General features: G+C 44.4%; 1 long non-coding RNA gene across 1 annotated transcript; it reads left to right on the top strand.

Annotated features, from left to right (window-relative positions):
- The first annotated feature begins 1,525 nt into the window (after positions 1–1,525).
- LOC146355030 (uncharacterized) lies at positions 1,526–12,873 on the top strand. The gene is made up of 4 exons (XR_014788566.1): positions 1,526–1,711; positions 8,786–8,888; positions 10,642–10,761; positions 11,201–12,873. It is a non-coding gene; the product is annotated as an uncharacterized LOC146355030 (long non-coding RNA).
- Positions 12,874–17,996: the final 5,123 nt, after the last annotated feature.

Below are 17,996 nucleotides of genomic sequence, written 5' to 3'. Positions count from 1 at the left end.
ATGAAGCTCACTAGGTGATGATGATGTACTGTATTTTTATCCCACTTTTCAGACAAAAGCAGCTCACATTTATCCCCAAACTGCTCATGTCAATAAAAAGGGGGGGCTGACATCAGGCTTACAAACTAAATGACAAGATACACAAGGGAAGGGGAGGGAAAAGGCAGAGGAGACAGATGAGTTTTCCAAGCCAGAACAAGGCGGTGAGCCCTAAGCATTGGAGGGAGCAATCCTATGTGGATGGATGGTCACCTCCGACCCTGGGGGCAACTGTCTATCCAGTGCAGGGCGGGAGGAGTGGTGAGGAGTGGATCTAGCCATGGGACCTCTCTAGCCATGGGACCTCAGAGCATGGGAAGTGGCAGCCGGATGACACATAGGATGTGTTGTACCAGCATTTCCGAACTCCCCACCCCCAGGAATGCCCCATTTTTGCTGCTCCACACTGCTCTTACGAGCGCAAAGCATGGGGCCAATCTGCGCTGCCTACGAGGTGGTGCAGGGGGGTAGGGGGTCGGTTCTCTGGGAACTGACCTCCGAGTGTGGGCTCCGAGGTTGGTTCCCGGGAACCGACTATCCTATGGCCGTTTAGCCGCTGACTAGCGGCCATAGGATTGCACCCTAAGTGCACTTTGTTCCAGGCTGATCTTCCCTTGCTTGAATGAGGCTTTTGCTCCTTTGGCTGATGGATGGTGTATTGGATGTGGTTTTGGAAGACTGGCGGGCAGTCAGGTGTGAATGTACACAAAGATGTATGCAGTGTTCACTGGTATATGTATACTAGGGATGTCCGAGAATTCCGACATGGACTCCAATGAGGCTGAATTCCAGGGAATTAGGCCTCCGAAGTCCATGGCAGAACAATCCCACTCACCTCTGCCTCCCTCCAGACCATCGTGGAGCTGAATCCTCCTCGCCGGTGGCTCCATTCCGCAAGCGATATGGCCGCCATTGCCGTCAGTATCCCTGCTGAGCAGAAACAGGAAGTGATCCGGATGCAAATGGCGTCCGCTACGCCGTTTGCATCCCTGTTTTTCCTCATGGTAGGCTATGCATCTGTATTTATGTAGATATTTATGTAGCTTATCATGTGAAAAAACAGGGATGCAAATGGCATAGTGGACGCCATTTGCATCCCTGTTTTTTCACGTGATTCCTGTATCGCTTGAGGAATGCAGCCAGCTGGTGGCTCCATGGACTCACCGTGGAGCAGAGCTGGCCAGCAAGGATTCTGGGGGAGGAACGGATCGCCTTCCCCCCGTGGACCCCCCCCCATGGACTCAAGGTAAGGAGATTCTTATATCCCTAATGTATACTAATTTGCTACAGCCGTTGGCAATTTTTATGAAGTTAAAGTTAGTTTTCATAGCTGTACAGTGAAAACCACACTTTTTGATACTAACGAAATTAAACAATGCACAGTAGTTACTCATCACAGTTTGTACCTTCCAGTTGATAAGGATGCTCTTCCTGTGCCGTGAGAAACTTACTTTCCTGCCAAGAGAGAGAAAGGCCTTGGTAAAGCGGGGCAGTGTATGTGTGCCTTCTGACAGCTTTCTAACTCAGTGAGATGTGCTCTGTAAAACCCTGAGCAGATTGGCCTGTTACTGGTGCTCTTCTGAGAGGTGGAAGGTGCACCACCTGTTTAGATAACCAGCTCCAGAATGGCGCCCATCATTTCCTTGGGAACTGGAGTGACTGCAGCTGAGAGGTGAGCAGGGGGCGGGGGGGAATGTGTAAGCTTTCTTTCCTTGCTTGTATTCTCTGCATCCATTTTCTATCAATATAGCCATCATTCTTTCACACAAGTGGACTTGAGTCATATTGATATCTTCTGTTTAGTGTGTGGGTCCTAGCCCCAGATTTAAGCCAGATGGGGCCAGAGTGTTCTTTCCCCCCTTCCTTCTGCAGTCCCAGGGCAACCGTCCGTTGGAGCGGAGCATTCTTTCTGGCAGGGAGGGGGAAGCGAGCTCCCTGCAGCTGCTCTTTCTCCGGCCGATGGATGGACCAGGTTGGCTTCCCCCTTGGCTTGATGTTGTTCCTCGGAAGGAGGTGGTGCAGCCTCCTAGTGGCCCTCGGTCCCCTGGCTGCTGGCAGTAGCCAGCGTGTGCTTCCCTTCTGCTCTCCAGTCCTAGGGCAACCCTCAGTTGGAGTCAAGTGATCTTGAACCAATCATAATCTCTTGGCCTAACCTAGCTCACAGGCTCATTGTGAGGACACACACCATGGACATTGCCACACGCTCCTTGGAGGACAGGTGGGATGTAAATGGAGTAAATAAACTGAATCAAAAGCAACTCTTGTGTAAGTCAGGTGAGGAAGACCCTGCTGGGCAATTCCTGTAATTGGACAGGGAGGGAGGGCACTTCAGAGAGTGCCTGCCTCAGCATGTAGCAAAGAGCGGAGTCAAACAACTTTAGCCAGCAACCAGATTGCACGGAAAAAAAACACCTTGAACTCCATCTTTGAGGCCACTGGAATCTGCTTTCGTTCAAATCTGTCCTATACAAGGCTGCTTCAGTTGCAGGATTCCTGTGGTTCTGGTCCAATAACATGGAAACAGTGCTCAGGGCAGCTGAACCTTTTGCTGGGAAACTTTAGAATAGCAGTAGAAATGTTTTCCAAAGATGCAAAGAACGTATCCTTCCAAATTGGGACGTATAAATGTTGCCTGAGATCTAGCGCCCACATCCTGCAAGAGGAGGGAGGTAAAGAGAATCACCATTAGAGATAGATCTGTGTTGGAGGAAGGACTTTAGGAAAGGGGCTGTTTGGGAGGAATTAATAAAATAAGTATAAATGTATTTGTGTGGGGTAACCTTTAATTCTAACAATCAGGGTGTATTTCTGTGTTGTTGTTTTTCCACTGTGAAATGTTCTCTCATGAGTAATGATTTACCATCTGTGCAGTTGTGGACCTCATTATAATTGTAACCCACATCAGTTGAGGGCGACACAAAATTCTCAGTTATGACTCACACAGCCCCTGAGCACCTGATCAGTATTGCAACCTCCCCCACCTCCCCCCAGTAAAATAAATGCATTTTTCTCATGGTAAATGGGTCATGTGTAGGCTTTACCATTTTTCCAGTTGGGTGTACTACCATGAATCTTCAAATTATACACTTGAGGTCTGGAGTGTGGCTGTCTTGGAATGATATCTCCTAGCAGTGCCCTAGGGAAAGTTGCAAGTCTCCTTAAGAATATAAGAAGAATCCTCTGGGATGGAGGATTCCTATAGTCATAAGAACATAAGAAGAGCTGTGCTGGATCAGACCAAAGGCCTATTTAGTATAATGTTCTGTTCCCACAGTGGCCAAACTAGATGCTTGTGTGAAGCATGTCATAAGTGCAATAGCATCCACCTGGTCATGTTTCCAAGCAACCGGTATTCAGAGGCATAGCAATTGGTAAGCCTGTTTTCCCTGAAGGAGTCTAATCCTCTTTTAAAAACAAAACACCCGCATCTTGTGGCAGTGAATTCCATACATAAATTATGTATTGAATGATGTACTTTAAAACAAAACAAAACAAAACCATTAGGTCACCCCAAGTTCTAGAGAAGGACAAAAAGAGATGGTTGGGAGGTGCCAGCCAAATGGGTGGGGTGAGCTAGCAGAACTGGCCAATTGGTTCCCTTGAGAGGCTTGTGAGTCTGAGGGCAATTGTGGCCTGGCTCCAAAGCAGTGTGGGGAAATAGTCCCATCTTTGCTTCTAGATGCCCTGGTAGTGTCCATGGCCAGAGAGGCCTTTACTCAAGTTAGGCTGGTGCACCAATTGTGCCTATTTAGAAAAAAGGGCAGGTAAAGGAGACATGTTGGAGGTGTACAAAATTATGTATGGTGTGGAGAAAGTGGATAGGGAGATGTTTTTCTTCCTCCCTCATAATACTAGAACCCGGGGTCATCCCATGAATCTGAATGGGAGAGTCAGGACAGATAAAAGGAAGTACCTCTTCACACAGTGCATAAACTATGGTATTCACTACCACCATGGAGGAGAAGGCTGTCAATGGCTACTAGTCCTGATGGCGTTGTGCTACCTCTAGTATCAGAGGCTGTATGCATGGGTATACTAGTTGCTGGGGAACATGAGCGGGAGGGTGCTGTTGCTTCCATGTCCTACTTGTGGGTTTTCCCCAAGCAGCTGGTTGGCCACTGTGTGAACTAGATATGACTAGATACACTAGATAGGCTGAACTAGATAGGCCTTTGGTTTGGTTAAGCATGGCTCTTCTTACGTTATTACATCTCTTGGGAGATCAAAGCTAGCCACAGTGATGAATGCCTTGATTACATAAACCTTGACTAGGCTACCAGAGCACACTCAACATGGCACTTCCGCTGAAGAGTCTTTGGAACATCCATTTGGTCCAGAATGCTGCAGCTAGAGTGATTCGCAGGAATACCATTGCATGGGAATAGTATGCCATTTTAGAACAGCTGCACTGGATGCCAGTGTGTTTCTGGGCACAATTCAAAGCTCTGGTTATTATCCCCCAAAGTCCTAAAACACAGGTGGGCAGCCTGCATCCCAGCGTGCACCCAGCTGGGGCACAAGACCTGGCAAGAAATTGCAAGCTTGGTCCCCTCGGATGAGTCGGGCAAGTGCGGGGATCCCTGATCCCCTGCTGAGCTGCAAAATGGTGGCTCGTCCTTTTTTGTAAAGGCCGACTTTGTGCAAATGGAGGCCATGAAGTGAGCATGTATACAAGATTACAGTCACCTTGAGTTCCATGGTAGAAGAAAGGTGGGACATAAATGTAATAAACAAACAAACAAACAAACAGATTTTTTTTTTTTTAAAGGGGAGTTTTTGTTTAGATAATTGCAAGGTTTCAAATTCGATTAACCAATTAATTGTCTGAAGTTTGCAGCCTTTAACTTTATACAGACAAAAATACTACAGTGGAAAATACAAAGATAGGGAGTTGGGACCCATTTGGTCTGCGTCCACCACTGAGCTGTTTGTTTTTGCCTGCTTTCCATAGTATGTTAGCAACCATGAAATGAAAGCGAGAAGCCTTAAAAGGACTGATCTTCTCTGAATGGTGAAGTGGACACCTGCAACACTTGAATAAGCAGACATTCAGGTTTATTTTTAAAAGGAGCGTGTTCTGTTGTTTTCGTTCTCTGCCATCTCTATTTCATGGTTATTATTTGCTGTGACTGTTTCTTCCCTTTTCTGTTTGCACAGACTGCTAAAAGTACCCCCCCCAAAGGTGAAATTCATCATCAAAAATGGAGACAGAATATGGCTGAGATTTGCATGAAATTTGCATTTGAATGTGCTAATTTACATGTATAGATGCAAATGTAGAAATAATTACTATAATTCAAATAGAAATACAATAAATTACCTAGTGGGGAAGATTGTGAATTGGTGAGCTGTGTGGCTCTTCAGTCTGCTGTCCAGAAGCTAACCCCTGCCTGAAATTCCTGGCTATCTCTTCTTTGCCTGTGGGTCCCTGGGGTGAGGTACGTCCATGCCCCAATAGGCTCTGCTCTCAGATCAGCAGTCAAGATAGACAGGTAGGAGGACAAAAAGGTTCTTTCTTATTAAGAGCAACACATGAAAAGAGCAAAGCCCGTACAGCCGTACACTTGCTCTAAGATGTGCCACACATGTGTGCACGTGTGCACAGGCATGAACACACAGATAGAACAGGCAAGAGCCATAGCCAGTGGGAGTAAAGAAAGCAAGAATCAGAGGAGCAACTGCACTGCAGGACCCTTAAAGATACCTTCATTATACTACCCTGAACAGCTGTGTGGTTGGTTGTAGGTGAATCAGTGGACTGACTTGGTGTAAGGTGGTTTTATATGTTTAACCCGTAGACCATGATGGGTTGGTTGAATGCATCAGGGTTCATATCACTCTTTTATGTGCCATGCACACATCAGAGGAACCCTTTATCACACCAGTTCAATGGCTGTGAAATGCTAGAGATGGGCATCTTGAAAGGCCAAGATGTTCAAACCCATACCGAAATGAACTTGAAGATTTATGTCATGTAGAAACCTGACAAATCATGCCATGGATTTAATTAAAAGCAGCAGAGATAGCTATCATACTGTACAACAGAGTAATGTTTACTGTAGAAATTGACTGCTATCCATAGAGAATGTACTCCCTAGTCCATTTCTAGAAAGTAATACAGCAGGATGATAAGGTGTTCTACCTTTTGTAATTAAAAGGTGCTTAGAAGGATTAAACACATTTAAGGACAGCAAGGCGTGTGAGGAGAAAACCTTAAGCGATGCAAATGCATTTCATTCTGCTGATGAAATGCTGAGGGATGGTTGACGCCTGCACATCACTGGTAGTGTTGCTGCTGGATTCTGAAAAACAACATCACCATATCCTGGATCAGGCAGGCCAATAGCTGTTTATGGAGCTGCCTTCTGTTGAGTCACCTCAGTGGTCCATCGAGCCCAGTACAGTCTGCTCCAGTGGCAGTGATGCGCCAAGATTTCTGACAGTCATGAGCTCCTGTCTTCCAACCTAGGCGCCTTTTCACTGGAGATCCCAGGATTGAACTTGAGATCTTCCACATGCAAAGCATGTCCTCTATTGCTGTATTGGGGTTTCCTGGGCTTGTGAAATAGGGGTGAAAAATCTGTGCATGGATCAATCCCACATTACATGGGGCTTTGTGTCACAAAACCCCTTGGGCCCCTCTTTCCTTAAGCTCTCTCTCTCACACACACACACAAAAGGAGAGGCTTCAGTCTCACGCCTTTAATTCATTGTTCGCAGGTTCATTACAGATGCAAATCCTCAAAGACTCTCTGGCTACAAAGGAATGCTTCCAGGGGATTCAAATGGGATCACCGAAAGTTGCCGGCAGCTTGAAAGGGTGGCTTTCTGGCTAGGCTAACCTCGTGTGATGCTTCCCTGCATAGGCTCTCATGCTGATTGGACCATTGGTGCATGGCAGATCCCAGATGATTCTGGCCTGCTGTGACCCTCCACCCCTATAGAGTAATTTTGGCAGACAAAAATCTCCATGCAATTGGGAATCGATCACATGGAGCAGTCCCTCTGGATTGGCTTAGTTCTACTATTGTGAGAGAGGGAGGAAAAGTTCTCACTATCCCCTTTCTCCACACCATGCATAATATGCACCTTTATCATGTCTCCCTTTGCTCACTGTCCTACTCATTTTCACCTTTCCTCACAGCAGAGTTGCTCCGGCCCCTTGATCATAGTGGCTGCCCTTTTCTTGCATCTTCTCCAGCTCTACAATATCCTTTTTTAGATGCGGTGACCAGAACTGCATGCCGTATTCCAGATGTGGTCACACCATAGATTTGTAGGGAAAGCATTACGATACTGGCCATTTTATTTTCGATCCCTTTCGTGATGATCCCTATGATGGAACTTGCCTTTTTCACAGCTGTGTTGTAATTCTTTCCTGGGTATGACCTGACTCTGTGAGATTTCTCAGTGTAGAAATTTTTTCTTTTCATGTGTACATCACCTAGGTCCAAAAGACGGAATATTCCCATCTGTACAAAACAGCCTGTGGCAAGTAAGTTAAGAGCTGTCAGTTGTACACATGGGTTGCCTGACAAACATATTACACATACAATTCAAGTCTGACCTTTTGCTGCACCTGAATCTAAATCTGAGTACAGCATTTTGCTTTATAACTCTTAAATAGGCTGTTTGGACATCAGCATCCCCACAGCTGTCTCTTTCTCTTTAGTGATACACTATAACTGCAGACTTTAAATTGCCACAAATGGGAACCCCAAGGTAGCCCCATAAAATTAGTTCATTTTACAATAAAGATGCCAACTAATTGCTGGGCGCATTTGGGAAAATATATCTTTTAAGAAGCCATTTCCTACTCCCAGATAACAAGACTGTCCCTGAAAATGTATCACTTGTAATTACCTGGTGTTTTAAAATCTACCTTATGTCACAGAAATATACAGGACTAAATAAGCAGGGAGCCTCAGGGCTGTGAATTGTATGGAGATGCAAACTGAATGGTACAGGAAGTGCCAAAAAGAAAGAGTAGATTTAAAACAATGTTGTGTCTGAGCAGCAACAAAAAAAAGTTCTGTCTTGTGTTTAAACGGGGGAAGGGCAAGGTGAGGTGGGTCAGTGGGGCTCCTTATTTTTTGTCAACAGATCAAGATCCGAAACTAGGAATGCACAGCACAGGTTGCAAATAGCTGTGGATGCATGGACGAGCTTAAGGTATCACTGGTTTGGGTCAGCACACCAAACCTATTTATTTTTATTCATTTATGAAATGTATTACCCACTTTTCATTACACATTAATCTCAAAGTGGCGGTGCAACCAATAGAGTACAATAAAATCATGCAACATTGGCCCCCAAAGATCTATCAAGCAAGGGAGAACAGTAATACAGGTAACTTACCATTTACACCAGTGGTGTGCAACATGCAGTCTGTGCTGCCTCCCACTGCCCCTCAAAAGTGTTTAAAAAATGAAAGAAAAAAAGAGTTATCGGCAGTGGATACTTTGACACTTCTTTATCCTTTTGGTGCTCTGTGGCCTCTCCAGTTGCCCATTTTAATTTAATTTTAGGGGCACTATGAGAGGGGTAAGTGCGGCTGGGGGGGGGTCTCTGGGGGATAAAAATGACCCCCAGACCTCTTTAGTTTGCCCATTCCTGGTTTACACAATGTAGCAAAACAAACTGTCTTTTATATTTTTATTATTTCTCCACATTCCCTTATACTCCAGACTATCTTTCATTTTTGAATACTCCACCTTTAACTTGGGTGTCTTGTTCCCCTTCTCAGTGGGAATTTGCAGCAAGATAATGAACGACATCAGCTCAAGAAAAGCAGCACAAGGGAGAGAGAATGAACAAGGACACACTTTTCAGTCACTGTTTTCCATCAGGTAACACTGTTCAAACTGTTCTCAGCTTATATAATTGCTGGTTTTGATTGGTGTTCTCCATCCCATGCTTTCCCAGGTGGTCTAGGAAACCCAATGGGAACTGGAGATAGAACACAGATGGCTCAAAGGACATCATAAACTCATAGTTTATGAAGGGCCTACAAAAACCTGAGCCACTTCTTTGATCATGGCCTTGCAAATCATAACTCATCATTCAGTTAAGTGGCACTTTGATCCTAAAACAGCAATGGCCATCCTTTCCAGCATGTTTGCCATAGGTCAATCCCACAGTATGAGATAGAGGAACTCTGCTATGCTCAAATAAGAATATAATGGGTAGATCCTTAGATCCTTAGATCCTTATATAAGAATATAATGGGTAGATCTTTAGATCCTCTTCGCTTTCTGCCGTTAGGGTGGTATTGTCTGCGTATCTGAGGTTGTTGATAATTCTCCCGGCAATCTTAATTCCGACCTGTGATTCATCCAACCCGGCGTTTCTCATGATGTATATGTATAGATACGCGTTTAGAAATAATTACTATAATTTAAATAGAAATATAATACATCTCACCAGGTTGGGGAAGACTATGATCATAAGAACATAAGAGTCATGCTGGATCAGACCAAGGGTCCATCTAATCCAGCATTCTATTCACACAGTGGCCAACCAGCTGCCCACGGGAAACCCACAAGTAAGATATGAGTGTACCGCACTGTCTTGCCCATGTTCCCCAGCAGCTGGTGTACATAGGCATACTGCGTCTGATATTGGAGGCAGCATATAGCCATCAGGACTTGTAGCCATTGATAGCCTTATCCTCCATGAATTTTTACAATCCCCCTTTAAAGCCATCCAAATTGGTGGCCATCACTACATCTTGTAGAAGTGAATTCCATAGTTTAACTATGTGCTGTGTGGAGAAGTACTTTTTTTTAATCTGTCCTGAATCTCCTACAAATCAGCTTCATGGGGTGACCCCAGGTTGTAGTATTATGAGAGAGGCAGAAAAATGTCTCCCTATACATATTCTCTACACCATGCATAATTTTGTACACCTCTATCATGTCTCCCCTTACCTTTTTTTCCATACTTTTTTCCATGTGACCTGCGTACCATGTTCAGTCTAGATGTTAGCTGTTGATGGGCAAGTTTAAGGTCCCTGCTCCTTTTTCTTATGGTTCTTTATCTTTAAATTGGACTTGGACTGGACAGCCCTAGGACTGTCCTCTGTAAAGTAAGACATATGGAGATCCTACTTGCCACTTGTTCTACAGCTTTGCCAGTGTACTTTAAACCAGTTATGCTGGTCTACTCTTGCCACAGTTCTGGGCCTTAGGCTGCTATTTCTATTTCTCCCAATATTAATATGGGAAAACTGAGTCCTAAAGCATCTTGTTCATTATCTCATCCCATGGCAGAGACAGGACTTAATCTCAGCTCTCCCTCATCCATCGAACTTTGTGGCTTGCACAAGTCAGGGTCTTCATGTGCAAATGAACTGAGATGGTTCCTTGAGTGAAGTAATCAGAGATGACCGCAGAACTGTATGGTGGGTGTTCGCATTAATGTAAGGAAAATGGACAATTCATTGATTGCATTAGCTTCCTGAAAATAATCTTACTTTCTTTAAATAAAAAGTCTTATCAGGACTTACCCCTGAAAAGTGTTCCCCTCTGGGGATTCCCAGCTTCTGTTCATTACAAAATGGGCACAGCCTAATAAGCTATTCTTTCCTGTTTGATATGACAGATATTCTCAAAGGAGCTAAGCTCATTTCTGCACAGCATAGTACAGACAACATGTGGAAGTAAACGGCCATTTATCTGCTCTGCATAGTATTCCCTAGCTTACCAAGGAAGACAGATAACCGTAAGATGAACTTTGCCTATGGATGCTAATCTACAGCTTTGATATAAGAGGGAGACTTTATATTCTAGGGTGGGGCTTCTTTCGTTTTGTTTGCAAATTAGACATAGCTGGGCTTTAAATGAGTTTCTCTCGCAGGAATTCAGAGGGAGAGGTTGACTAGTTACACAGATTTTATTATGATCCAGGTGTATTTACTTTTAATTATGTACTGTTTAACAACACAAATAGGGCTGTCATTCCCATCAAGTGCTAGTTACAGTCAACTCTCGCTATTGTGATTTGTTGGGTTTTTCTTTTTCTTTTTTAACTTCCTTCACTTTACAGTTTTATGTGAGATGCATAAAAACATAACAAGTGTTCAATGGAAAACTATTATGTCATACTCGTAGACAGGAGTTGGAGGGCCGCTGAAATGATCTGTTTTTTATTATTTTTCTAGATCCAGTTCCATTATTCTTCTAGATCCACACAAAATCCCTGCTTGCCTCTTTATGGAGGATCTCTATTCAGGGTGACTGGATGTTCGGATTCATCTGCCATGAGCTGAAGCTGCAGTTTTCCATGTGATCAGTCCTGAGCTGGCCCAAGAGATTTTGCTGCCTTAGGCCAAGCAGGAAATGGCATTCCCACACCCACCCATGTCAAGGTACATAGTACCTAAAGCTAGCCAAGTTATTTTGGCACACGAGGCAGAAAATCCCACAAGCACCCCCCCCCCCCGGCATGGCAGTAAAAACTCAATGAACACTCAATTAAGGGGGGAGTTTTGCTGCCCTTTCATGACATACGAAATCTGCTGCCTGAGGTGGATGCCTCACTCTGCCTAATGGAAGGGCAGGCCTCAACACATCTTTAGAAGGTTTGCAGTAGGGTGGCTTCCCATTTTTCCAGCTTCTCCTCATGATAGTCAGATGACCCATTTATCACAAACTAACCCACCAGCTAAGGTGCAGGGGAGGGAAAATGCAACAACACTTTAGAGAAGTAGTTTTTTAAAGCTGGTATTTTAATAACATGGGCTGAATTTTCAAACTGGCCTAAATAGATGTGGACTTTTGTCTTTTCTTTTTTTTAGGATAAAGCAGGAGGCAATTTGCATATGCAAAGATGAGAGCCCATGTAAAGATTTGGCTTATTTGGCAAATTATAATTATAAATTATAATTCCCCACCTCCTACTCTATTGCTGCTGTTAGGGTTGTGCCAGTCCAGCACTGCGGCTGCTACATTAGCCAGTTTTCTCTTTGTGTAAATATTTGTGGTGAAATAAAAATATGTGTTCTTTATGCTTAAGCTTTGTAAGTGTCTTTGAGCTAATTTCTTCACCACATCCACCACAGTGTACAATCTACCATGTATCTGCCACACCTCTGCCAAAGATCAGAGGTATGTCCGTATTATTCGAGTACATCTGTATCGAGGTGTGTATTGAGGCGAATTTATGGGCATGTGTGACTGAAGACACCTGTAGCAGTTCCAGGAATGAGTCTGCCTGGCTGCAATTATGCCAGTCCAAAACCTGTCAAGGTGAACACAGAGAAAAGTCGGTTGGACCCTGCATGTGATCACATAGCGCCACCTCATTGTCCTGTCCCCCCGTCCCCCAAAAGGGGTTGGAAGGCTAGGAGGCAGGGGCATAAGTGGCCAGTGGTGGGTGGTGGCAGGCAGCAATGGGGACCATCGGTGGGAGGCAGCCTGGTTCTGAGAAGAGAAGTGCTGGGCGAAATGGCTGCTGCAGCAGCTGCCATCTTCATTTCCCAGAATTCCCCAGAGCCCAGAGAAATTGGAGGCTTCTCTTCACAGTGACAGTCCCTAATATATACAGGGAGGTTCTGATGCCAAGTAGATTGGCCATGTGTCTTACTTTACAAATAGTCCTCTATTTGAAGGCATCATCTGTTTGAAGGGCTCTGCAGTCCAGGTTCAGCTTAAAGATAACCAACCATCAGAAAGGAGACCAGAGGCCTTGAAGTTGCCCATCAACAGACAGCATACTGAAAAGGCACAGAAATAACCTGGCCATGGTGACATGTATTGTGTTTCTATTGAAATCAGAGTAATAATGTCTAAATGTTCATTTATATGCATAAATTAACCTAGGCAAATGTTATGCAAATCATGGCCTTCTTTTGTCTTCTTTTCTGGTCATATGTAAGCAGCCACCCTAAAACCACCAAGGCTGGCAGCTCTTACAGGTTGACTGACTGCATACTCTCTGTTCCTACTTTCCAATCTAAAACCCATCTTTCTTCATAAGGCTACAGGAGGATGAGCCATTAGATCATTGCATTTTCCCCTCTACCAGAGCAAGATCTACCTACCTAGGTCTACCTACCAAGATCTACCTACCTAGATCTATCTACCTACCTACTGCTGGTAGGTATTCTCTCTGTTACATGAACCATATGCACACCTCCCTCAGAAAGAGAGAACCTTGCTCTCCATGGCTTCCTCTGAGCTTCTGTTGGAGCACTGATGCCTCTCGAATTCCCTCTCATACATAGTGTTATGGCCACTGCCAAACAGCTGAACCCTTAGGCCCTCCCTAAGAATATGTTAGGAACATATGCAACATAAAAGTATAATGAGGATGTTATTCATATGTGTAAAACCACAGGCTGTGCCACTTTCCACTTGCTTTATTGCCTAATTTATCGGTGGCTCCTTCCCAGGGTTTGTTTTAAAGAGTCTAATTTATAAACACACATAGGCACACATGCACAGAAGTGGAGCCCAGAGTACATAGCATATGTTTGCAGTGCTGGCCCGGAATTGCTTTCCGTCCGTGTTCTGCATGCAATTTGGCTTGTCTGTGAAATGATATTCCAAAAGCAGCTGTAACCAGTGCTAGACAACCACATCCTTGCAAAGAAAGGCTTCCCAAGAGGCAGGCTTGGATTTGCTATGAGAGTGGAAAGCAAGGCTGCCTGTGTGGGATTGGGGATACATGCTAGATTGGATCTTAGTTGTTTCCGAATTGTGCCCAAAGCATAATTCAAAGTGGATGTGGAGGGCAACAAATCTGGAGAAAGTGAAAAGACAATCAGTCGGGTTCCCTGGGTATTGGTTTGTGTTTGCAATGCAAGTAACGACGTTGTGTTATCTTTCGAAACATGAGAAACTTGGTCCAAAGGGAGGATGATGAGCGTTGCAGGAAAATCAAGGGGGTGGGGAGGGAGAGGGGATGAGGGAAGGAGGGGATAAGGAGGAAATGGCCTCTTGAAATTTTCCAGTGTACCTCTGGGCAGAGAAACTGGAGGAACCATTTCACCAAATTTCTCCAGGGGGACAAGAATAGGGGTGGTATGGGCACCCATTTTGATCTGCAAATCTTTCGGACCGCTGGCACCTGCACCCCCCGAGCTGCGCCCACCAAGCTCTCCCCTGCTCCCTGGCTCTGCTGATGGTCCCTCCACTTGACTTTTGGGGATCTCCCTCCCCCACATACCACAGCTCAGCCTGTTCAGCAGGAGCTCCTGACTCTTTGAGCTAGTTCACATGATTGTTGTTGTTTATTCGCTCAGTCGCTTCCGACTCTTTGTGACTTCATGGACCAGCCCACGCCAGAGCTTCCTGTCGGCCATCGCCACCCCCAGCTCCCCCAAGGTCGAGTCCGTCACCTCCAGAATATCATCTATCCACCTTGCCCTTGGTCGGCCCCTCTTCCTTTTGCCTTTCACTTTCCCTAGCATCAGCATCTTCTCCAGGGTATCCTGTCTTCTCATTATGTGGCCAAAGTACTTCAGTTTTGCCTTTAATATCCTTCCCTCAAGTGAGCAGTCTGGCTTTATTTCCTGCAATTCCTGGAGTATGGACTGGTTTGATCTTCTTGCAGTCCAAGGCACTCTCAGAATTTTCCTCCAGCACCACAGTTCAAAAGCATCTATCTTCTTTCGCTCAGCCTTCCTTATGGTCCAGCTCTCACAGCCATAGGTTACTACAGGGAATACCATTGCTTTAAATATGCGGACCTTTGTTGTCAGTGTGATGTCTCTGCTCTTCACTATTTTATCAAGATTTGTCATTGCTGTCCTCCCAAGAAGTAAACGTCTTCTTGTAGCAGCCATACAAGTTCTGCAACTTTCTGATTTCCTGGCTGCAGTCAGCATCTGCAGTTATCTTTGCGCCTAGAAAGACAAAGTCTGTCACTGCCTCCATGTTTTCTCCCTCTATTTGCCAGTTATCAATCCAGCTGGTTGCCATAATCTTGGTTTTTTTTAGGTTTAACTGCAACCAAGCTTTTGCACTTTTTTCTTTCACCTTCGTCATGAGGTTCCTCAGCTCCTCCTCGCTTTCAGCCATCAAAGTGGTATCATCTGCATATCTGAGATTGTTAATGTTTCTTCCAGTGATTTTAACTCCAGCCTTGGATTCATCAAGCCCAGCATGTTGCATGATGTGTTCTGTGTACAGGTTGAATACGTAGGGTGAGAGTATGCAACCCTGCCATACTCCTTTCCCAATCTTAAACCAGTCGGTTGTTCCGTGGTCTGTTCTTACTATTGCTACTTGGTCGTTATACAGATTCCCCAGGAGGCAGACAAGATGACTTGGTATCCCCATACCACCAAGGACTTGCCACAATTTGTTATGATCCACACAGTCAAAGGCTTTAGAATAGTCAATAAAACAGAAATAAATATTTTTCTGAAACTCCCTGGCTTTCTCCATTATCTAGCGGATATTGGCAATTTGGTCTCTAGTTCCTCTGCCTTTTCGAAACCCAGCTTGTACATCTGGCAATTCTTGTTCCATGAATTGCTGGAGTCTACCTTGCGAGATCTTGAGCATTACCTTACTGGCACGTGAAATAAGTGCCACTGTTCGATTGTTTGAACATTCTTTAGTGTTTCCCTTTTTTGGTATGGGGATATAAGTTGATTTTTTCCAATCTGATGGCCATTCTTGTGTTGTCCAAATTTGCTGGCATATGGCATGCATCACCTTGATAGCATCATCTTGCAAGATTTTAAACAGTTCAGCTGGGAGACTGTCGTCTCCTGCTGCCTTGTTACTAGCAATGCTTCTTAAGGCCCATTCAACCTCACTCCTCAGGATGTCTGGCTCTAACTCACTGACCACACCATCAAATCTATCCCCGATATTATTATCCTTCCTATACAGATCTTCTGTATATTCTTGCCACTTTTTCTTGCTCTCTTCTGCTTCTGTTAGGTCCTTGCCATCTTTGTTTTTGATCACACCCATTTTTGCCTGGGATTTACCTCCGATGTTTCTAATTTTCTGGAAGAGGTCTCTTGTCCTTCCTATTCTATTATCTTCTTCTGCTTCCGTGCATTGCTTGTTTAAAAATAATTCCTTATCTCTTCTGGCTAACCTCTGGAATTTTGCATTTAATTGGGCATATCTCCCCCTATCACTGTTGCCTTTTGCTTTCCTTCTTTCTTGGTCTACTTCCAGTGTCTCAGCAGACAGCCATCTTGCCTTCTTGGTTTTCTTTTTCTTTGGGACTTTTTTTGTTGCCGCCTCCTGAACAATGTCTCGAACTTCTGTCCATAGTTCTTCCGGGACCCTATCTACTAAATCTAGTCCCTGAAATCTATTCTTCACCTCCACTGCATATTCATTAGGAATATTTGTGAGCTCATATCTGACTGATCTGTGGGTCTTCCCTATTCTCTTTAGCTTGATTCTAAATTGTGCAATAAGAAGTTCGTGATCTGAACTACAGTCATCTCCAGGTCTTGTTTTTACCTACTGTATAGATGTCCACCACCTTGGGCTACAAAGGATGTAGTCAATCTGGTGTCGACCATCTGGTGAAGTCAATGTATAAAGTCATCTCTTAGGTTGTTGGAAGAGAGTGTTTGTTATGCACAGTGAGTTGTCCTGGCAAAATTCTATCAGCCTATGTCCCGCTTCATTTTGTTCTCCCAGACCATGCTTGCCTGTAATTCCAGGTGTCATTTGACTACTCACCTTAGCATTCCAGTTTCCTGTAATGAAAATAACATCTCTTTTTGGTGTATTATCCAGTAGGTGCTGCAGATCCTCATAGAACTGATCTACTTCTGCTTCTTCAGCATCTGTGGTTGGGGCGTATGTTTGGATCACTTTGATGTTAAATGGCTTACCCTGAATTTGAATTGAGTTCATTCTATCATTTTTTGGATTGTATCCAAGCACTGCTTTAGCCACTTCATTATTAATTATGAAGGCTACTCCATTTCTTCTGTGGTCCTCTTGTCCACAGTAGTAGATCTGGTGGTAATCAGATGTGAAGCGGCCCATTCCAGTCCATTTCAGTTCACTGACACCCAAAACGACTATATTTAATCTTGACATCTCCCCAATAACCACATCCAATTTGCCCTGGCTCATAGATCTTACATTCCAGGTTCCTATGGTGTGTTGATCTTTAGAACATCGGATTCGTCGTTCACCACCAGCACTGTCGGCCGCTAGCCATCCTTTCGGCTTTGAGCTAGCTGCGCCATCACATCTGGGGCTAGTTGAACTTATCCTCTGTTCCTCCCCGGTAGCATTTTGACCATCTTCCGACCTGGGAGTCCCATCTTCTGATGGTATAAAGACATATCTCTGGTTGTACTGATCCATTAAGTTTTCATGGTAAGAATACTGGGGTGGGTTGCCGTTACCTTCCCCAAGGATCATATTTAGTCTGTAATCACATGATTACAGCAAGGGAAATAAGCCACACGTGCTGGTTGCATGCTGGCCAAATTTCCCTAATTACCCTCACTGGTGCGGCTTGCTGTGTTATCCAAATCTGGGTGACATGGCTTGTTTGGGGTTGATAGCAACCATCAAATAACCCAAGAATAGTGCATGAGTTATTTGAGGGTAGGGATGTACAGATTGTGTAAAATCCATTATGTCTGCATTTCAGAGATTGTAAGGCACCTTTCATTCCATTGTCTTCTCATTGACAGGATTGGATTTTTTTTTAGTTTCTGAATTTGCGCAAATTCACATTTGCACAGATTCACACTTGCAAAATGTTCAAACCCCCCCCCCCCCAAATGCACATTTTCATGCTTTAGCCTCGGGGGGAAATGCGCAACTGAGACTTGGTGGGATGACTCCCATGACTGGAATACAGCAATTGAAGGATATAGTTCAAAAAGAACAGAAGGAATAGAAAGGGAGGTGGAGTTGCACTATATGTTAAAAATACATATCTCTGCACAGAAATACAGAAGGATGAGCTTCGTAGTCCCATTGAGAACATCTGGGTTAAAAAATGGAGCAAAG

The sequence above is a fragment of the Heloderma suspectum genome, chromosome 2 (assembly GCF_057233095.1).
Source record: "Heloderma suspectum isolate Gila_16-S chromosome 2, 16-S_ref, whole genome shotgun sequence".
Taxonomy (NCBI): domain Eukaryota; kingdom Metazoa; phylum Chordata; class Lepidosauria; order Squamata; family Helodermatidae; genus Heloderma; species Heloderma suspectum.
This window is presented reverse-complemented; position numbering and strand designations above follow the sequence as displayed.